General features: G+C 44.1%; 1 protein-coding gene across 1 annotated transcript in view; it reads left to right on the top strand.

The window, feature by feature from the left end:
- Window positions 1-23,759, top strand: part of LOC144177830 (uncharacterized) — a 102,954-nt gene that overhangs the window by 23,022 nt on the left and 56,173 nt on the right. The gene's annotated exons all lie outside the window — the stretch shown is intronic.

Raw genomic sequence — 23,759 nt, 5'->3', positions numbered from 1 at the left:
CATCTTTGTTTCGAAGCTATCTCCCTGCACCACCTCTGCGCAACTGACCGCGCACTTATCGTCCGTGGACGTCACACCTTTATCGTGCCAGCGGCTGAAGACAAAGTACGACTCCTATTCTTCCTTCTGCGTGACTGTAAACGAGGACTCGTCTCAGCGTCTGGCAGATCCCTCCTTGTGGCCTAAGGATTGTCTTTTTAAACCGTTCCGAGGAAAGCTGCTTCCGGAGATGATACTTACTACCGATGTCGCGTAAGATGACCAAAGGGATAAATAGAATAGACGTCTATTATCAGAATGCTCGCGGTCTTCGCACCAAAGCGTCTGAATTTTTCTCAAATTTAGTTTCTTCAAGTATTCAGGTTATTGTTATTTCCGAAACCTGGCTCTGCGGTGATATTAGCTCTTCGGATTATTTTCCACCAAACTACCAAGTATTTCGTAAAGATAGGGATTTTGGTGGGGTTAAGCAAAAGGGAGGGGGGTGTTAGTTGCGGTTGACAGTACTTGTGCGGCGTCATGAACTGGAGGGCGACCACGAGTCTGTCTGGCTAGATATACGACTAAATGGAGGTGAGATGCTTTTACTGGGGGCACTCTATATTCCTCCGGATATTGCTCCTTCATCGTTCAATCAGGTTCTTACATCTATAGAACAAGTATTCGCATCTCACCAAAACCATCAGCATGTTATTCTGGGTGATTTCAATACACCTGGTGTGCAATGGGATAGCCTTACTCTTCAACACTACAACTATTATGTGCAACAGAAATCCAGCATGCTATTAGACTTCGTAGCCTTTACATCCATGATGCAACTTAATAAGATCAAAAATAGCTCCGGCAACATCTTAGACCTCTGCTTTTCAAACATTCAGAATGCACGAGTATCGAGGTCTGGTATTTCTCTTGTTAAACCCGACAAGTTTCATCCTCCGTTTTTAGTTTCTACTCCAATCTCTTTTCAACGCCGTACTGTCTCGTCGAAGAATAACGAATTATCTTGCTACTGCTATGCTCGTGGGGACTACATTGGCTTGTATGACTTCTTTTGTACATTTGATTGGTCTGCAATTCAAGATCTTCCTGATTGTGATGCGCAGGTCGAGCGGTTCACTGAGGTTGTCAAAAGCGGTATGGACAAGTTTATCCCCAAGTTCAAGCCCAGCCGCTCAAAGTACCCCTATTGGTTCTCCGCAGAACTTCGTACCGCGCTTAAATTAAAGGACCGCGCCCACAGAAAGTCAAAGAGCACTGGACTTGCTAAATGGAAGGAGGAATTTCGCTCTAACCGAAAAATATGTAAAAGTCTATATGAGCGTGACCACCGCTCCTATCTAGATTCCGTGGAGAGCAGCATGAATTCCCAGCCTGCAAAATTTTGGAAGTATATCCGGTCTCGTCAAAACAACTCTTGTAATCGCATCAGCCTGGTTAATTCCTCTGGGGAACAGGTTCATGACGTCGCCAACTATTTTGCGCAGCAATTTAGCGCTACATATGGCCAGCGCGATGAGACGGTAATGAACGTTTTGTTAAACCATATAGAAGGCCCAAGCCTTATACTATTACACGAAAAGCTGGTTCTTGAGAGCCTAAAGCGCATGAAACCATCTTTGTCATGTGGCCCTGACGGAATCCCTCCGGCCATTGTTAAAACCTATGGCAATATTTTTGTACCTGTTCTAACTTCTATATTCAATAATTGTCTAAAAACAAACGTCTTCCCGCGCACGTGGAAAATCTCTCGAGTGCGTCCAATTTTAAAGACAGGCCCGACGTCTGACGCAACAAATTATAGGGCTGTTTCTCTCCTTTGTGCCTGCTCCAAGCTGTTTGAGACAGCGCTTCACAAAGTCTTATCAAGTTCTGTACAAAACGTCCTTATACCTAACCAGCATGGTTTTAATCGACCAGATTTAGGGGAAATCCCCAAGGTGGAGTAAGTTTCTGTAAAGGATAGTTTGACATCCACCTAAACGCAGCCATACGGCTACAAAGGAAAGCTATACAGCTTTCTCGGAAACTTCGCAGTTGAAGAAAAATTCGTCCTGGTCCAGGATTCGAACCCGGGACCACTGCTTAGCTCAGTTAGCTCCTGGTTAGCTCAGTTAGATCCTGGTTAGCTCAGTTGGTAGAGCGACTGCTCCGGTTAAGCAGTGGTCCCGGGTTCGAATCCTGGACCAGGACGAATTTTTCTTCAACTGCGAAGTTTCCGAGAAAGCTGTATAGCTTTCCTTTGTAGCCGTATGGCTGCGTTTAGGTGGATGTCAAACTATCCTTTACAGCATGGTTTTATATCGGGAAAATTGACAACAACAAACCTCACCTGCTTCATGGAGCAGGCCTCCGCAGCAGTTTCAGAGAGGGGCCAGTTGGACGTTGTATACTGTGACCTGAGCAAGGCATTCGATGTTGTCTGCCATTCGTTGTTACTTAATAAGCTTTTACTGTCTGGCGTTGATGCACCACTCGTGGCATTGTTGTGGAGTTATCTACACAATCGGTTTTGTTATGTGAGTGTTAACGGCAAGAATTCCGCTATGTACAGGACAACAAGTGGTGTGCCCCAAGGCTCTGTGTTGGGCCCTCTGTTGTTTTCTATTTTTATAAACGATGTGTCAGCTGCAATCAAGAAGTCTTCGTTCCTAATCTATGCTGACGACATCAAAATATTCAAACGTATTAAGTCTGCTGAGGACTGTGTTTCCCTAAACAAAGATGTGTCCTTGTTCTCTAAATGGTGTTCAGAGAATAGATTAACTCTTAATCCAAAGAAAACAAAGGTCATCTCTTATAGCCAAAAAACAAACATCCTTTACTTTTCTTACACCATTGACGGCGGCCCCCTGTCTAGAGTTGATGGTATCAGAGACCTTGGAGTGCTCTTTGACAGCGCCTTAACTTTCTCGCCCCATGTCGATCAACTTACTCGGCGGGCTCTTCGCTCTCTTGGTGCTGTATGCAGATTTTCACGGGACTTTGGGTCTCCTAATTCATTCCTGAAACTATTCAAAACACTTTGTATTCCTCAACTAGAATATGCCTCTGTCGTGTGGAATGGAACCTGTCATTCTAACAGCAAACGTATAGAGCGTGTTCAGACCAAATTTCTAGCAATATACAGGCATCGTTTTTCCTCTGGGCCTCCCGAGACTGCCTTACCAGTATCCAGATTCCCATTGCCTGTCTCTCTGAGTTGTCGGCGAACCCGCCTAGATCTTCTTTTTCTATATAAACTGCCTAATGGTATTATCACATGCCAGGAACTACTTGCCCAAGTCAGCCTTCGAGTTTCGCCAAAAACAACAAGGTTTACCCCCCCTTTCCATAATGCTAGAGCACTCAACACCCATTGCCCCCTCCAAAGAATGCAGCGTCTCTATAACTGTCACTCTGGGAAACTTGATATATTTCAACGTCCCTTTCGGGAGTTTTTGACTGGTTTGTTAGCTGGGATACAATAATTACTGTCCTTTTCGGCCTTTTTTTTAGTTTTTTATATGGTTTTTATGTATGCAATGTCTACATAGTTCTAGTTTCTGGTTTGTAAGTCCAATATATTCGGGACTTTGTGGCTGTAACTGCTTCATTGACTTGTCATATATTACGGTATGCTACTTGCCTTCCATCGCACCTGATTTATTGTGATGTGCCTGGTACTTTCCATCTTCTGTTGCTGTAATTTCATAAATCAGTTCCTGTATTTTGTTTCATACATTCATGTTTAATTGAAGCTTTGTGTTTTCGCCTATATCTGCGAATATGTTTTTATGTCTGCTTGCTTCACCCAACTGCTGTGACCATTGTTCCATATACTTTTGCCATTGATCCACCATTAGAGTTTCTTAATCGTCTAATTGTGGCTGGAATACCTTTTTATTATCCTTAGGGTTTTACTGCTCTTTTTTTTTCTTTGATCGTTCTTCTCGTTGACTGTTTATATTGTAAGTTGCTCCTGTATATTAGTGCCGCATTTTGTCTTCCTCAGTGCGCCAGAACCAAGGCCTCGGCTGTTCCTGGGCACTCTAATAAACATTGATTGATTGATTGATTGATTGATTGATTGATTGATTGATTATTAATATTATTATTAAAAAAGCACAAAAAGCGCAAACCCAACTGCTGTGACCATTGTTCCATATACTTTTGCCATTGATCCACCATTCGAGTTTCTTAATCGTCTAATTGTGTTTGGAATACCTTTTTATTATCCTTAGGGTTTTACTGCTCTTTTTTTTTTCTTCGCTCGTTCTTCTTGTTGACTGTTTATATTGTGAGTTTCTGCTGTATATTAGTGCCGCATTTTGTCTTCCTCAGTGCGCCAGAACCAAGGCCTCGGCTGTTCCTGGGCACTCTAATAAACATTGATTGATTGATTGATTGATTGATTATTATTATTATTAGCGCCATCTTGTGCCGAGATGGCGCCCAGCACAGATGTCTGCGTGCTGTGCTCCGCTGTTTTTTACGGCAGACAGGAGAATTTTCGATGCACATCGTGCAAAAAACGTGCGCACTCCAAATGTATTCAGCTGCCCGACATGGAGCTGCAAGCTGTGAAGACTGGTGAGAGGTCCTTCCAGTGTAATCTGTGCCTGTGTTCGGCGTCGGAGGTGGTGAGTAGGCCTAGTGACGATTCCGTACATGAGAGCCTGCCGGCCACGGAGCCACCCGATCCTTAGAACAGCGCTCCTCGACCAGGCGACCTTGGAGGGGACGCGACCGACATCCGCGAAATGCTGCTCCACGCTCTCGAGGGCCTCTCATTCCTGACGGACGAGGTGGCAAAGCTACGAGAGGCCAACGACCGCCTGAGCAGGGAGAACGCGCGTGCTTTCGCCCAGCAGTCAGGCATAATTGCTTCTCTGTGGGCGGAGGTTCGCAGCCTTCGAGGGGAGCGGCTCCCGCGGTTACCGCGGGCCGGTCCCTTGCCTCCCAAGTGGCCTGCCCCCCCTTCGACACCTGAGCTCAACGTGACGATGGCGACCCCTTCCACGCAGCGAGTGGACCTTTCATCCTTTGCCACTGTTGTGGCGAAGATAAACGCAGCGTCTACGCTTTCGGCGAACGAGCCGCTGACCCCAGCCCCTTCCGAGGCTTGCCTTTTGTTAAATGATGCATCCGGCAAGCCACCTTCCAACGACTCGGCCCAGTCAAACAAACGCAGAGGGAGTGCAGTGTGTGTGGGTGCTTCAGATGCGTGTAGCATCTCCGCCGTTCGTCCATCTAAGCGTCCGAGACACATCTTCGTGTCTAAACTGTCACCGTCCACCACTTCAGCCCAACTGACGGAGCATCTTTCGACGGTACATGTCATACCTCTGGCTTGTCAGCGGCTGAAGACCAAGTACAGTTCATATTCTTCCTTCTGCGTTAAGGTCGATGAGGACTCCTTCGAGCGTTTCAGCGATCCTTTGTTCTGGCCGAAGGGCTGCCTTTTCAAACCTTTCCGCGGAAAGCTGCATCCCGAAATGTTCTGTTCCACTGATGTCCCACACGATGAAAAAAACTAACAATAGGGTGGACATTTACTATCAAAATGCGCGCGGCCTTCGCACCAAAGCGTCCGAATTTTTTGCTAATGTACTTTCCACAAATTTTCCAATTATTGTAATTTCTGAATCCTTTCTCTGTAGCGACATTAGCTCTAATGATTATTTCTCTCCAAATTACCAAGTTTTCCGCAAAGATAGGAATTTTACTGGGACTAAACAAGAGGGAGGGGGCGTATTAGTTGCGGTCGATTGTGGTCTTCAGTGTAAGAGGCGTCAAGACCTTGAGGGCGACAATGAGTGTGTCTGGCTGGACATCCGACTGACTGGGGGCGAGAGGCTCTTAATAGGGGCGTTTTATATTCCCCCCGATGTTCCTATTTCTTCGTTCAATGAGCTACTTACTTCTGTAGAAGAAGTTTGCGCTTCACACCAAAATCACCAGTTTATCATTCTAGGGGATTTCAATGCACCTGGTGTACAATAGGACAGTCTAACTAACCAGCATTACAATTATTACGTACAGCAAAAATCTCGCATTGTTTTAGACTTCCTAGATTTCACAACCATGGCACAACTGAATAACATCAAAAACTGCTCCGAAAATATCTTAGACCTCTGCTTCTCAAACATACAGAACGCGCGAGTATCAATGGTGGATATCTCTCTTGTCAAACCCGACAAGCTTCATCCTCCATTTTCAGTTTCGGCTCCCGTTTCGATTCGGCATTGTGGTACCTCACTAAAGTATAATGAACTCTCTCCCTTCTGTTATGCATGTGGGGATTACATTGGCTTGTATAGCTTTTTTTCTTCGTTTGATTGGTCGGAAATTCAAGAACATCCTGATTGCAATGCACAGGTCGAACGGTTCACCGAAATTGTCAAAAGCGGTATGGACCAATTTATTCCCAAGTATAAACCAAACCACTCCAAGCACCCACATTGGTTTTCGAAAGAACTTCGTACGACTCTTAAATTCAAAGACCGCTGCCACAGAAAGTATGAGAAAACCGGGAGTGACGAATGGAAACAGAACTTCTGCTCTTACCGTAAATTATGTAAAAACCTTTATGAGCGGGACCAGCGCTCCTATCTCGATTCTGTAGAGAGTAGTGCGAATTCTCAGCCTGAAACATTTTGGAGATACATCCGGTCCCGTAAGAACAACTCACATGATCTTATCAATCTTGTAGATTCCTCTGGGGAAGAAGTTCATAATGTCGCCAAGCACTTTTCTCAGCACTTCAGTGCCACATGCGGCCAGCGTGACGTCTCTGAAATGAACATATTGTTAAATCGCGTAGAAGGCTCCAGCTTAGTGCTTTTGGACGAGCAGTTGGTTTTGGAGAGCCTAAAGCGCATGAAACCGTCATTGTCGTGTGGAGCTGACGGAATACCTCCAGCTATTCTCAAAACATACGGCAGCATTTTCGTACCTGTTTTGACGGTGATATTTAACCAGTGTTTTAAAACAAACGTGTTCCCTCTCGCGTGGAAAATTTCTTGAGTCCGTCCTATTTTCAAGTCAGGCTCCAAATCGGATGCAACAAACTACAGAGCAGTTTCTCTCCTTTGTGCTTGTTCCAAGCTGTTTGAGACAGCGCTGTACAAATTACTGTCAAGTTCTGTACAGAATTTTCTTGTAAGTAACCAGCACGGCTTTATATCAGGAAGGTCGACAACAACTAATCTCTCCTGCTTTATGGAGCAGGCCTCGGCAGCCATTTCTGAGAGGGGCCAGCTCGACGTTGTCTACTGTGATCTGAGCAAAGCATTTGACGTTGTCTGCCACACGCTGTTACTTAAAAAGCTTTTACAGGTACGAATTGATACACCACTCGTGGCATTGTTGGGTAGTTATCTAGATAACCGGTTCAGTTTCGTTAGCGTTAACGGGCAGACGTCTGCTCTGTACAGATCAACAAGCGGTGTGCCTCAAGGCTCGGTGTTGGGGCCTCTCTTGTTCTCCATTTTTGTTAATGATGTGTCAGCCGCAATTAAGATGTCTTCTTTCCTTCTTTACGCTGACGACATTAAAATATTCAGACGGATTGAGTCCATTAATGACTGCATTGCCCTGGAGCAAGATATATCCTCATTTTCCAAGTGGTGCTCAGACAATAGATTAAATCGTAACTCTACAAAAACAAAGGTCATGTCTTAGAGCAGGAAAACGAACCGCACTTTATTTTGCTACAGTATTAACGGCGGTTACTTGTCTAGAGTTGAAGAGATCAGAGACCTCGGCGTGCTTTTCGACAGTGCCTTAACTTTCTCACCTCATGTCACTCAACTTACTAGGCGGGCGCTACGCTCTCTTGGGGCTGTATGCAGGTTTTCTCGATAATTCCGGTTTCCTTCTTCATTCCTAAAACTATTCAGAACGCTTTGTATTCCGCAACTAGAATATGCTTCTGTCGTTTGGAATGGAACCTGTAGTTCCAACTGTCAACGTATAGAGCGTGTACAAACCAAATTTTCATCAATATTTAGGCATCGTTTTCCTTCGGAGCCTATCCTTATAACTGTTTCTCTAAGTTCCCGGCGGACCCACTCAGACCTTCTTTTCATGTACAAATTGCTTCATGGTACTATTTTATGCCCGGAACTACTTGAATCAATCAGTTTTCGCGTTCCACAAAAAGCTACAAGGCTCGCCCACCCTTTTAAAGCAGCTGGAGCTCTCAGCACACATTCTCCTCTTCAAAGGATGCAGCATCTGCATAATGTTCACTGCGAGAAGCTCGATATCTTTCAGCGTCCTCTTCGGGAGTTTTTGGCCGGGTTGTCAGCTCTGACACACTAGGTTCATCTTGGCAGTGCTCTTTTTCTTCACTTATCGTCCTGACCTGTGCATTGACTTCACCGAGCTTGTTCATGTATTGTGCTGATACTGCGACTGTAATTATCGTAGAATTTTTCTTTTTCTGCCGTTTTTATCATTAAAAGTTGCCATATTCACTTCATGCGTCCATTTGAAACTGCAAATGTACGCTTCCAAAATCTTGTAAAAACTTTCTTCTTTTCACTCACCCTTCCGTATAGTTACGCTTATTGTAAGATGGCTTCTTGCAATTGACCAGACATTACAGTTTCTATTGATTGTGTAATGTTGCCTAAAATTACACTATGGCATTTTTACTCTTCTGTGAAGTTGTAGTTTCTTCTTATTTTTTGCTCACTCACTGTTCTTTTACCAGCTGTTGATGCATTTCATTGCTGTCTTATACCTTTTCTGTGCGCCAGCACGACTTGATTGTGTAAAGTCGGTTGGATTGCACTATTTTATTGCTAATCTTCTTTGCCGTTTTTTGTAGGTCTTTCTTTCTTTTCTTTTTTTTGCTCACTGAGTGTTTATTAGCAAATTGTTGATGTACTACAGTGCTGCATTTTCCCCTCTGAGTGCTCCAGCACGAAGGCCTCCGCTGTTCCTGGGCACTATAATAAACATTGATTGATTGATTGATTGATTATTATATATTCAACCAATTATTTATTAAACCTTTAATACTGTGCCCAGGAACAGCCGAAGCCTTCCTGCTGGCGCACTGACAGTGTAAAAAAAGGCACCTCTGAAATACATCAGCGGCTGATACATAAACAGCCAGTAAAAAAGCGGGTGAGTGAATAAAAATAAAAAACTCGAAATACTACAGAGACTAAAATTAAAGGTGGCATCCAACCTACATTTCACGATTAACAGGACTGCATATTATGGTACATTACAAAAACACATCGTAAAAAATCACAGCAATTGTATGAAGCATCAATTACACAAAAATATATGAAACAAAGTACAGGACGTACTTCTAACTATTGAGAGAAAACGATAAGTCATAGCATCATTTGTTACTGTGGCCTGCCCGGGCCTCCTAAAATGTACTATGTAAGAAGAGTTCACTGCAAAAGTTTGTCACAGTACATGCAACAACCACACCCACCGCATCAGCGTCATGCACGAACTAATAAGAACAGACTCTGTGAAAACAAGGCGCACATCAGGGAAATAAGTGAAGAACAGGAGTACTGCCGAAATGAAGTTAGCTCGCCGCGGATAAAACAAGGCCAAAAACTCCCGATGGGGACGACAAAAATATTCAGTTCCCTGTTGTGAAGGTTATACAGACGCTGCAGTTTATCAAGCGAAGAACATCTGCTAAGTACGCCAGCTGTGTGGAAAGGGTGGTTAAGCCATGTTGCTTTTTTCGGAACACGAAAACTGATTGATGCAAGGAGTTCCGGGCGGTAAATACTACCATGAACCAGTTTGTATAAGGAACAAAGGTCTGAGCGGATTCGCCAGTGACTTAAAGGGGCCCTGAAAGGCGTTTTGAGCACACTAAATTGACTAGCGCTATCGTTAGATTGAGTCGTCAACATCATCTGTGCCAAGTATTACTCTTTTACGCGCAGCGGAAAGCTCACACTTTTGTTGCAAAGTTTGTCGCTTTTTTCTCACCCTTTCCTGCGTGTTTTTGGACGCCGCCATCTTCACATGTCTACATCATCAATTCCCAGATGTTCGTCATGAGCTAGACATCCTGCTATTGGGCGGCTTTTTCACGCACTTCCGGCAAAGAGATGAGTCGTCTGCTCAGCGTCGGCTCGCCGGCTGATCTGCCAGCGGAGTGCCGGAGTGCTTGGACATTTTACGACAAACGACACAAGTGCAAACAAAATCTTAACCGTTTGTATTGAATGCAACACGGCCATAACACGACATGAATATTCTTTTACCTGAGTACGTTCCATAAAGAAAGCGTTGAAGCCCCGTGGCACTTCTTTCGTACAATCGCAAAGAACGCCCTGAGCCGAATGCCCGGGTTTGACGCATACAGTTTATTCAACTTCCAAACAATCCAGAGATGCGTTTCGAACGAACACAACGTCACAACATGCGTTGCAAGTCCGAACCGCGATTGACAGACGGTGGGTTGCCTCCTCCTGCCCCTCGTAAATTCGGCACTCACCTCGCGCGCGGTTTGCGGGGACGAACAGCAAGTCACTTAACTCTGGCGCACAAGCTGAGATGGCTTTTAGCCACGCACACTGCACATACCCCATGCGAGGTTGAGAAGTACGCCTCTTGAGAAAGATAATCCAGACCATGGGAAGCACTATCCACCCGCAGAAGCGCAACGTCGCATTTCGTCGCGAAACAAAGGCGTACACAACACACACACCATCGCCTCCTGTAATGCCAAACGCATCTCGCACTTCCAAATGGGAGTGAGTAGTATGCCTGCAGTGCCCATATGCCGCGAGGTGGGGCCCCAAGCTGAACCGAGATCACGCAACCGTAACTGACTTCTAGAGTGGTTTGTGCCTTGTTGCCAGGGCAACCGATGTTTGATATTGTCAAAGAAATGGTGCTCGCTCCAGCGCTAGAAAGCTCAGAGCCGCGGCGGAGCATGTTTTGCCAACGTTGCCGCTCTCCACCACGCGTCGCCCCAAGCTGAACTGGCGTTTTGTGCACGGGTTCTGTATAGGTTTAAAATGTCTTTTTCACATGCCGCCGGCAGAAATTACCACCGCCACAAAATAAGACCCCGCACGAGCGGGGCCACATCTGATACGGCGCTTTTTGGATAAACAGTGCGGAGGTGCATGAGGGGCATGAGGGACCGAGCGCACAGTCCTCCCCGAGCGGCTGCGAGTTCGCCGCCGATTAAAAGTCACGTGCTATCCTTCAGCAACGCACACCGCGAAAGGGCAAGGCCAGGCCGCTGCACAAATGCGGCCAGATTTTTCGTTCGCTTTTCCAGCCTTGATCGGAGTGAGGGATTCAAGGTGTCAACAAAGCTTGTCCGTAGCCATCCCGTAGCAGACGGCGGTATGAGCAGCGCGATAGCGGAAGTACGTCACCACCGAGCAGCGCAGCATCATGGGAGGGAAGGCTCGCTCGTCGTCAACAGCGGAGAGTAAGTTGAAAGGAGGAGGAAACGCGGCGCGACGATAATGCGCGGTTTTTGATTTACGATTTCTCAGCTAATACTCATCGCTTCAACAAAATTCTTGCGGGAGGAGATTGCTAATACATTTCTTTATTTGGTTACATGTACATCCACGCATCGGCAGAAGGTATTTCAGGACCCCTTTAAAGAAACAGTTATCGGAAGAGACTCAGAGAGAAAACGATGCATAAATACTGATAAAAATTTAGTATGTACACGTTCTACACATTGACAATTAGATATACAGGTTGTATTTCAAATGACAGTGGCACAGTCAATTTCAGGAATACAAATGGCCGTAAAAAGTTTTAGGAGCCAATGAGGAGACTGGAAGTTTCCTGAAAACCTGCATACGGCACCAAGCGAGCGGAACGCCTCCGAGTCAGTTCAGTGACGTGAGGTGAGAAAGTTAAGGCGGTGTGGAAGAGCAGTCCGAGGTTTTAATCTCGTGTACTCTTGACAGAAAACCATCATCAATGCTGTAGCAAAGAAAAACGGGGTTTGTTTGTTGGGTATGAGGTATGACCTTCATTATCGCAGGATTACGATTCATTTTGTTATCTTAGCCCCATTTAGCACTGGATAATGTACCTTGCTGCAGGGCAACACAGTCATCCATGGACTCAATAGGTCTGAATTTTTTTATATCGTCAGCGTACAGAAGAAAAGAAGGCTTTTTAATTACGGCTGACACATCGTTTACAAACACGGACAAGAAGACAGGGCCCAACACGGAGCCTTGGGACACATCACTAGTTGATATATACCAAGTGGAGGTTTCTGTAATTTATAAGGGAGGGGACAAAAATGAAATAAATGTCTACCGACCAAATTCCATACTTTCAGTGCTTTCCAATCGGTTAGAGAAAGGAATTATATTCTGTATCAATAATTTTATTAGTAAACTCACTATACTCCCAGAAAGCCAACACGGATTCCGCCAGAAAAACCCCTCTCAGACGGCCTTTTTAGCAATGAAAGAACTGATCATAAAAAATATTGAACGCAACGAGATCACGCTTGGTATATTCATAGACTACAGTAAAGCTTTTTAGTACCTAAATCATAAAATATTGCTTCATAAGGTGGTTGCGTAAGACGTTTGCGGTGTAGCACATGCTCTGTTTCAATCATACCTTTGTAATCAGATACAGTGTGTTGAAATTGGAAACTTTGTTTCATCGCAGAGAAAAATATGTTCCAGTGTACTACAAGAGAGTGTTTTAGCTCCATTTCTTTTTAATGTTTACGTCAACGACATTGTTAAACTTCACTCAAGTGTTGGCCTTATACTTTCTGCAGACGATACAAGCCTCTTTATTTCAGAGCCACAGTCAAGTGACGTAACAACTAGGGTAGAAAAATGTCTATAAGAACTATCCAGATGATTTAACTCAAATGGTTTAAAAATAACTACATAAAAACAAAAGCTCTATTGTTCAGGGCCAGGAACAAACAGGCAATGTTAAATAGGCAGCTGACACTTGCGTCTGCCCCTATAAAAATTGCTAGCAAACACAAGATCCTTAGGGTAGCTTTTTGTAATGATATGACCTGGACATTCCCTTTGCAGTCTGCAGCAAAATTATCTGCCTGGGGAGCCCTAACTAGATGTCGTCATTTTTTCCCAACAAAAGACAAGCTAGAAATTTATCATTCCCTGTTCGCTTCGCATGTCAATTACTGCACACTTGTTTGGTGTGCGACTACAGTTTAAAATATAAACGCAAATCACCCTTTGCAAAAGAAAGCACTCCGTAGTATTGCCAAAGCTGTTTCCGCATACGACAATGCCGCTGTTTACAAGATATAAGATAATACCCCTTCCGCGAACATACGAGTTTCATCTGCTTTATTCTTTTTTGTTGCCAAACCAGAGCTTCAAATTATTTGCGCACTGAATATCTGGGTTATTCAAAAATGTCGCGGATGTCCCCACTAGATGGAATGGCAACTGGCTTGTACCACACCGACTGCACTGACTATGTTCTGCAATCCCTCGTATACTGAATTCCTGTTCTGCTTAATACGCGTGAAAATAAAAGGTGTTGCCATTGGAAGTGTTATCCGTAAACAACTGGTCGAATACTTTTTATACAACTCGTTGTGAACAAATAATTTGTGGATATGTTTTTTTCCTGGCTTAGTGCAGCTTTGTATACACAAGCATACAATTTTATGATACTTTTTAATCTCAAGTACTTTGGATTGTAAATAGGCATTTTATGCAGTACTTCTTATTGTGAACACGCTGTCCTCGAAGGGTTGTTAGGCACCCTCAAGCAGTATGCAACTGCTTTTCTCCTGATGTAACCCCAACCTTGTGTTGAAAAAAATAAACGTTTGATTTGATTTGATTTGATACAGAACGTCTGCCGATTATCGCTAACGAACCTGGACCGATTTCCTGCATAGCTACCCAGCAATGCCCCGAGAGGAGTATCAGTGTCGGACTGCAAAAGCCCATCAAGTAACAACGCGTGGCATACATCAAATGCTATGCTCAGGTTACTTGGGAGAAACGTCTGTGCACAACTTGACAATGATTTGTGCCGTGCTGTACCAGAAAGCTCGGAGGCAGCACAAAGGAGAGAAACAGCTCTATTTGGTTTTTTAATCACATTTGGTGCGAGACTTGAAAATGGGGGGCACTAGAGGTGTTTTCTACTTGCCAGGAAACATGTTTGTTTTAATACAATTATGGAATATCCTAGGTAAAACAGGAACAAAAATGCTGCCGAATGTTTTAAAATAGCAGGAGGCATTGCGCCAGGGCCACACAACAGCGACCATTTCATGCGCCTGAGACTCTGAAGAACCAGCTGCTCGTCCAATTGTACTAAGCTAGAGCCCTGTACGGCATTGAACATTACGTTTATTTCCCTGTCATCGCTTTCGCCATATGTAGTAAATAATTGCTGTGTAAATGGTTGGCAACATCATGAGCTTGTTCCCCAGAGGAATCAACAACACGAATTTGCTCACGGGAATTATTCTTACGGAATTCGGAATAGATCTACAGAATGTTGCAGGCTTGACATTTACGCTGCTCTCCACAGAATCGAGATAACAGCGCTGGTACAGCTCATAAAGACTTTTACATATCTTACGGGAAGACGGGAAGTCCTCATCAATCAGGTTTTTCTTGTATTTTCTGTGGCTTCGGCCTTTTAATAAAAAGGTGGTACGAAGTTCATTAGAGCACCAGAAGGGGTCTTTTGAATGGCAGGGTTTGCATTTTGGGATAAACTGATTCATGCCGCTTTTGACTATCTAAGTGAACCGCTCGACATGGTCATCGCTTAACTTTCTAACAAATGAAACGAAGAAAAAGGTTATACAAGCCAATGTAATCACCAGGCGCCTAGCAGTAGGGAGGGAATTTATTCTTCAGTGAAGCACTATAATGCCGAGTCGACACGGGAGCAGAATCTAGAAAGGAAGTAGGAAGCTTTTCGGGTTTCACAAAGGACATGTCAGACAACGATACTCGCGCGTTTTGAATATCTGAAAAGCAAGAATATAAATATTTTGAGAGCCGTTTTTGATATTAAGTTGCACCATGGGGGTGAAGTCAGCGAAGTCTAAAATTATGTTGCATTTCTGCTGTGCGTAATATTTGTCATGTTGATGGGTAAGATGTTTCCATTGTACACCAGGTGTATTGAAATCAGCCAGAATGATATTCGGGTGATTCGGTTTTGATGAGCAAACTTCTACAGATGTAAGGAGCTTAATAAACAAAGATATGGGAACATCAGTAGAATATAAAACGCCCCTATTAAAAGCTTCTCACCACCAGTCAGACGAATGTCCAGCCGGACAGAGTCGTTGTCACGCCAAAGTTCATGATGCTTCATAGATTCAAAAGCGCTATCTACCGCAACTAGTTCCCTGCTTCCCTTTTGTTTGCGCTCAGACAAGTTCCTATATAAACGGAAAACTTTGTAGTTTTTTGGAAAATAATCATATGAGCTAATCTAAAAAAAACACGAGGTTTCAGAAGTTACAATAATCAAAACATCTGACGAAATCGCCTTTGAAATGTATCCATGCTCTTTGCTGCGAAAGCCGCCGGCATTCTGATAATAGATGTCCACCCTATTGCATCTTTTTGTCATCATTTTGAACATTGGTGGTACGTAACATGTCGGCATGCAGCTTTCCACGGAAAGGTTTGTAAAGACAGCCCTTGGGCCAGAAGAAAATTCCCGCCATCTCCACGAACTGAACGACGATGAGAGGGGCGAAGTTAAAATGCTTATCGGTAAAACCGTGAAACATGCACCGACACATCATATAAAGGCTCGACACGTCAAGCTTTCCACCGCTCCGTTGACAAGCCCGTCGATGACGTCGATATTTGTGGTAATTATGTAGGGCTTGTTTGGGACGACGAGAATCTCCATGGGTAAGTTGCCGAATTCGTGTGTGACATTTTAGCCACCTTTTCCGTCGCCTTCTGCAGACCGTCTTGTGTCACGTACCCCCCCTACGTGTCTTGATCTCGCAGGTAACGAACGACAACCTCTTCTTCTTCCTCTCCTCTTTGTTTGGTAGCAACGAACGCGTTGAACGTTTTGACCTCTTCGGCTAATCTTCGGATGGCCAATCCCCAGGACGATTCTGCCACAATCATCATGATTCCGCCATGCATGGCAGCAACGAGGGACGGGGCAGGCGCGAAGAAGAGGAGCTTCGCCCCTAAAATCAACGTTGAAAAGAAATTTGCCACAGTTTTGCTGATCTTGCAATGTAGGGACCGCATGTGCCTCACGCACTCAACTTCGAAAATGAGTGCGTCAGTGCTCCGTCAGTTTCGTTGCTGAAATAAAGACTCCGTATCTGAAAAATTGTTGTATGAAGTGATATGACTCGCACGTGTACTGGAAGTTGATACAAGGTGGCAGGGGTATTTATATGTTGCTGTGTTTATTAAACTTTTCACAGTTGCTAGTAGCGCATCTTCCGTTTCGTGTGTCCTATTTTCCATTTATGCTGAGGTCCTCGTGTTAAGTTCAGCGCTATTTGTTCCATTCTGTTCTAAAGAAAGATAATATCAACTCGCATTCATCGGCGCCTAAGAGAAGGAAGACTTTGCAGAAAAGACACACTGCCGTTTGCGCCTTCCTACACATGACGGAAATGATGCTTAAAGGTAGAACGGAATTTATTTAAAAACCTTTCGGTACGGTCACTATTACACTTGCAGGTTCTATTCCAAACAACAGAGCCGTATTCGAGAAGAGGTATGCCGAGAGCAGAATACAAATATAGAAAAGGAAGAGGACCTTTAAACTCTCTAGAATACGTGCTAACAGCTCCCAGACATCGAAGAGAGCGTCGGGTAATTTGTGTAACGTGGATAGAGAAAGTCAGAGAAGAATGAAACAGTACTACCAGGTCCCGAATTTCGGTCACCATCGGCAGTGCAGTGCTTGGAAATTTATAGGCGTATTGCTGCTGTTGAGTTTTTCTACTATCGTTTTTGAGGGTTTAAAAATTAGGTAGTTTTTGGTGCACCAATAATAAAGTTACACGATATCAGCCTGAAGATAAGTACAGTCCTGAACCCTCATACAACAAAAAAGAATGTTGAATGGCTGGAGCAACATCGTGGATGAAAATGGAAAAAAAGAAGGGGACCCATAACGGAGCCCTGGAGTAGACCACTGGTTGCTTTGTACCTTAATGATGTTTGACCATTAACACTTACATAGCAATATCGCCCCTGGAGATAGCAACGTATAAGACCCACCAAAGAAGCGTGGTCATCTAACAGGATGAACTTGGCAAGCAAGAACGAGTGGTTGAATACTTCAAAGGCCTTGCTCATGTCACTGTAGACCACATCAAGCTGGCTTCGACCAAAGATTGCGGAGACAGCCGGCTCCATGAAGCACGCGAGGTTTGTGGAAGTTGAACGACCGCGCATAAAGCCATGTTCATTCGGAATGAGGACGTGTTTAAGTGAGAAATGCAAGACCGTATGAACAGATAGTTCCAATATTTTAAAGGCAGAACAAAAGAGCGGGACTGGACTATACTTAATGGCTCAGGTGTTTGGGGCTGACTTGGAAACAAGCGATACGCGAGAGATTTTCTATGAGCGAGGGAACCAACGAGTTAGACCGGAAACCGTTAATAAATATTGAAGTGAACACAGGCACAAATATATTTTCATATGTTTTTAGAATGGCAAGTGAAATACCACATAGCCCAAAAGAAAGCGAGGGCTTTAGCTGCTTGATGCTGGTCCGCACGATGTTCCCAACCCGTTAGAAACAACCCGAGTTACCGGCCTGGTGACAAGGGACGCTGCCGCCATCACTACCACCTCTAAGCCCCCCCAAAAAAGAAACCTGACGAGCAAAGCAGTCTGCCATCTCTGCTACCCCATCGCCACTGGAACCTAGCAGATGTATAGATTATTTATTTGCTCTAGATCTAGAATGAATCTACTTCCAGAAGGCTCCTGGTTGATGACTTCCTTTAGCTTCTACTGACGTCAGTTATGAAGCAAGATCACGATTGTGCAATATTTTGCTTCAGGGAACGTAGGCACCGGAACTCCTCAGCGGACTGGTTCGCAACAGGGCGCTTCATCTTTCTGTGCGCACGTTCTTTGAGTCTCAGGGAACCCCGCAATTCGGAGCAATATCAATATGGGAACTTGAACTTGTGTGGTAAATATTGCGGATTGTGTTTCTTCATACCCAAGAGGACCATGTCAGCAGAACGGTCAACTTTTTCATTCACATCAGCGTGGGCAATTACTGTCGACAAGGGGAAATAGAGGAGTAGCCATACAGCCCAACGCAATCTTCTCGGGCGAAAGCGTAGCGAGGTTGCGTGTTTCTGGAACTTTCGGAACAGTGGAGTATAGTAGGAAGGCGAACAGAAATATAAAGAGGAGGATGAAATGTGTCGGGTATCACTAAAGAACAATAAGAGCGCGGCACACTAACGCCATCAAAGTTCGAAAAACACAGTTCCACAATGCCTCCACGGCAGTTCTGTATGTGATTACGCTTTGCCATAGAAACGAAAGATGAAAAATTTCGTACTCTATCCCCCTTATGTTCAATGTGGTGGTTATAGTTGGAACAGGTTAGCTGGCTCCACTGAACGCAAGGAGTGTTAAAGTCTCCACGGAGGAATACCTTGCGGTTGCAATGAGTAATAAACTCCTGTTGAAAGGAGGAAATTACCTGATTGAACGCGTCAGGAGCTACATCAGGGGGCGTGTAAAAACCAAGAACAAGAAGTTTTTAAGTTTTAGAGAGAGGAATTTGAGCCTATACAGACTCATCTGCGTCCTCAATAACACTAGGTAGGACACACGGGAAACATTTATCGACTGCAATAAGGACCCCTTCTCCTTTTTGTTCGCTTCCCCTCAAGTCACGAGCACTACAATATAATTGGTAATTTTGTGGCACATTTTGAGTATTAATAATAATGATAATATTCAATATTCACTTCGTGTTTCGTGCTGACAGGCTTCGTGCTGACACACTTGGAAAGAAAAAAAAGTCGACACTAAAATACATTAGTGGCTGATGGATACATGGTCAGTAAGAAAATCCAATATGTAAAAAAACACTATACACCTCTGGATTTTAAAAATAAAAAAATGCCATCCATCTAACCTACATAACCCGACTAGAATAAATTGTAATATCTAATACAATGCAGTAAGCCATTGTACAATAATCGTAGCAATAAAACCAGGCAAGTGGAAGAACATTGTCTGCAACTACGAGGCAACACAAAGCTTACATTTTACATAAATGCATGAAATAAAATAAAGGAAAGTGTTTATGGATAATAATGAGGGAAAATCATCAGTTCAAGAAAGATGCGTTACTTTATGAGTAGAGATTCCGCGACGTAAAAATGCGGGACGTAAGACGAGCTGACTACACAAGTGTTTCGTAGCCCATCCAACCATTACACCCGCAGCATGAACATCATACACAAAACAAAGAACCAACTCTTTGAAATCAACGCGCACTTGCGGAAAACAACTGAAGAAAAAGAGCACTTTCGAAATGAACTTAGTGCTCCAGTGATAACAGCCCGGCCAAAAACTCCCGAAGGGAACGGTGAAAAATATCCCCCCAGTGACAGTTATACAGACGCTGCAGTTGATACACGCTGAAATAGTGGCGCCCACTAGAAGGAAGCATCACAATATCTTTGTGCAATGTGAATGCCTCAAAAACGCAAATCTACCCTGTGAATGTGGGTGGAAAGCAAGACCGTCAACGGCACCCACAACGATTACCCATGCGACGACGCCTAAACTCACTCACATCGCTCTACAAAGGGGAAACCAGAGAGAATGAAATGCCATTAACCACACCCTTTATTACTTCCAAGAGACATTCTTGGTAAGGTTACATCAATGCATGATGCATAAACGGTAGTTGCTTGAGTGTATTGGTGTAGAACATGAGTGGAAACACTTTTTTTATAAAAAAAGGAAGCTCAAGCCCAGTATAACACTATCTCACTTAACCGTGTATGCCGCCGCAGGAAGAGGCGACGTGATCGGCGGCGGAGAGGGGGCGGAGCAGGAGATTGGGGAAGAAAACGAGGATCAGGAGGAAATGCTTCTATACAGATTTTTGAACAGCCAGAGTGCGGTCAAGGGGAGGAGTTTCTTTGTCAGTGGAGCCCAGATGCAGTTCGCGCCGCCTGTTCTCTGTACACCTGCTGAAACTGGGTAGGTAGAGAGGGGTTGTAAAGCAGCATTGCCCATTGCCTGTGTTGGGTAGTTGACGGAAAGAGAGGAGAGTGCTCCGGGGTAAAGTCTGACACCCCGCTTATTTGGCGAGGTTGCTCCTACCTCTGATCCATATTTGCATTTGGCGTCATATTTTCGCAATATTTGGAATCGGGATTTCAATTTGCCTGATGTTGAATAGAAATCCTTCTCGCTTAAAACCGTAATAATTCATTTAGCGAAGAAATGTTTGATATTGCCTTCACGTTAAATTTATTGCAAATTGTCGATGACGTGCATGGTGCACGGTAGTTCTTCGGCAATCCTTGATCTTTTTTTCTTAGCTGGTCAATTTCACCCTAGACAGCTTTCAGTGTTGTTCTGGGAATGTGCTCCTGAACTATCAGATGTTTGCCGAACCAGAAATTAAAAACAAAAATTTTCGGAACTTATCTCGCGCAGACGACACATCAATCATGTATATGCTGTCTTTTACCTTTTCTGCCTTTTCGCACAAAAACCTTGACGTTGAAAGCCTTTGGAGTTTTTTTAGAGATATTGTTCATTAATGTGTAAAGCGATTGATTCCACGTATCACAAAACTGCCAAAAAACAACCAATGGATCACTCAGGACACATTACGGTTGAATAGGCAGGTAAAAAGGCTAAAAAAGCAACCATCACGAAAATGCACTTCTTGTAGTAGCCCAAAAATACCTGAAATTACCTACAAGCTAAACATTAAGCTGAGTGAAGATAAAAACCGCTATTAGATTGAGTCTCTCCCAAGATTTATAGCAGCAACCCCTGAAAAAGTTTGGCAGACAATACGTCCGACACCTTCACTCTGTGACGTGTTTGATATATTCACTGTACGAGTAAATGGTAAATGTATTGTTTCCAATGGTTTGAACAAACATTTCAAATCTGTCTTTGTGCAAGATAATGGTTCGCTTCAATTTTTCCGCATATTAGACGTTGTAATAATTGAACAAGGTATCAAGGTATTCTAATATGCTTTTAGAGCTTGATGTAAAAAAGTTGCCTGGACCGGGCAATGTTCCGAACATGTTCTGACAACGTTACGAAGAATGGACTTCAAAATAATTACATGAGGGGCAATTGCCGAGCGACCAAAGAACCTCCAGAATGAAGCCCCTGCGTAAGACAGGACCCAAGTATATGATTTCCTACTACGCCCGATTTCTTTCCCCTCACCTTTTTGCAAGTTACTATAACACAATACACAGGATCACTTATGTGAATGTCTAGAAACACATAGTATGCTAACCAACTGTCAACATGGGTTCCGGTAGGCATACTCAACCTGCACACAGCTGGTACAAACAGTGCATGATTTTGCCATATCTATTAGAAAGGTCAATCGAACTGACGCCATTTTCATGCATTTCTCAAAAGCCTTTGATAAAGTCTCACACAGAAAATTGCTTTTCAAAATAGATAAAATTTTCTGGTATAACCAATTTCTTGTATAGATCTTGGCATACCGGGTCAAACCGGTAACACTATGTTATTTTAAACCAGCAGCTCCTGTAGGCTAAGGGTCGAATCTGGCATTCCCCAGGTCTCGGTGCTTGGACCTATACTGTTTCTGGTATATATTAATGATACTGTTGACAATTTTCCAGTGAAAATGAAACTTTTTGCAGATTATTGTGTATTTACTCTGATATAAGCAGCACGTCAGATCAATTTCTTCTCAACCATGCCCATCATTAAGTTATCACGTGGTGTGAAGAATGGCAGATGACTGTGAACTTCCAATAAAACCATAGTTATAAGAATTACTGAGAAAAAATCCTTTTGTCTTTAATTACTCTGTTAACACAAACACTCGGACGAATGAAACTCAATATAACTACCTCGGTTTGTGGATAACTAATAATCTTAACTGTAATACGCACATTGATTCCGTTATTGCTGCCGCGAATAAGAACTTTTTCTTCGACGAACTCTGAAACTTTCCACTTCTAATGTTCGTTTACTTGCATACAAATCAACAGTTCTACCAGCATTACAATATTGCGTTGTTATTTGGGATCCTTACACCAATATAACGTGAGCAGACTCGAAAACGTACAAAAGAAAGCTGTGCCTCACTATTTAACAAATTTGGCGCTCTTCAGCTACCGAGCTTCCAAGACGGGCCGAGTTACTGTCCTTAGCCCACAGGAATCTTTGATCCCGACAGAAGTTTTTCCATCGAATAATCAAGGGGATTTTCTGATGTGATTTCATTTTCAGTTTGATACGCGACCAAAGACACTAACAAACAGTCACCCCCCCCCCATCCACACACACTGTTTTATATATTCCTTCTTTCTTCGAACCATTTCCGACTGGAATAATCTTCACAATTCACAAGTTCTACATCCTTCATTAGGTTTGTTTGAGTCCCACCTTAATTAGCATTGTATAAAAATCGTCTGTTGTTTTCATTTGTGTGTGATATTACTTGTAACAACTTTTTGTATCCGAGAAGAAACGGAGCTGTTTCACCACCTCAACGAACCTGTTATTAGGATTCGGCCTACATAATACCACGATAGAATTATTCGAAGCAGAAAAAGTCAGTCAATTAGAAAGATTGAAACCCACCCCTACAGGGAGACACGTCCTCCGAGAACTACGATACTCGATACCTGAACTTCCCCCGCGCGAGCTTAAACCAATACCCCCGGAATTTAGAGCGAGGGTAACAGTATGACACATACCCAGAAATATGCACCCAGAACATCATGCTCGCAGGCGTGGCGCGCGGGCTAAGGCTTTGCACCGGATATACGGCAGTAACCCCGACATCCTCTACACGGATGCAGCAGACTAACCAGCCATAAATGCCAAGGTGGCAGCGGTAGCCTACAAGAGGGGTGAGAGGATACCATCAGCCTCGATACGCTCCGGGAACAGCACGGAAGCGCAAGACAGTGCAAAAGCACTTGCTGTCAGCAGTCGCACTTCAGGGAACCCAATATATATCATGCGCGACTTGCAAGAGGCATGCCAAAATTATGCGTAGGGACGTAGCACCCCGACAACCCATTATATCCTGCAGCGAAACCTACACATTCCACCAGTCCGTCTAATCTCTACACCTGGCATGCGTGTTTTCCTTGCAATGAACGCGTTCGTGCGATATCCCGACGCCTCACCCTCCGTGCTCCAGCAGACGATCAACCCAAACCAGAGACAAGACAGAAAGCATCCCACAAACATACACACGTCTAATAAAACACTACAGACTCTCCCGTAGGACACTTCCTCCACCACACGCGCAACTCCCTCGTGAGGAAGCCCCTGCATGGCACCAGCTGCAAACTAACAGGTTTCTAGCCTCTCCCTCCGCCAGACATTCTACCCTACATGTGCCCTAACAGACGCCCATCCTGCAGACGACACCCGAGCCTGTATCATTCCACATGGGAATGCCCCAAACCCCCCGACCCAATTGCATGTACCCAGCCCCTCCCCCTCAGGATGGGAAGCCGCTCTTTCAAGCTTAGCCTTGGCCGACCAGCACGGACCGATTGACCGGGCAAGATGGATCGCAGCAGC

This window comes from Haemaphysalis longicornis, unplaced genomic scaffold (genome assembly GCF_048455015.1).
Source record: "Haemaphysalis longicornis isolate Haplotype H1 unplaced genomic scaffold, Haemaphysalis longicornis Haplotype H1 scaffold_32, whole genome shotgun sequence".
Classification (NCBI taxonomy): Eukaryota; Metazoa; Arthropoda; class Arachnida; order Ixodida; family Ixodidae; genus Haemaphysalis; species Haemaphysalis longicornis.
Note: the sequence above shows the minus strand (reverse complement) of the source record. Positions and strands in the feature narration are given on the sequence as shown.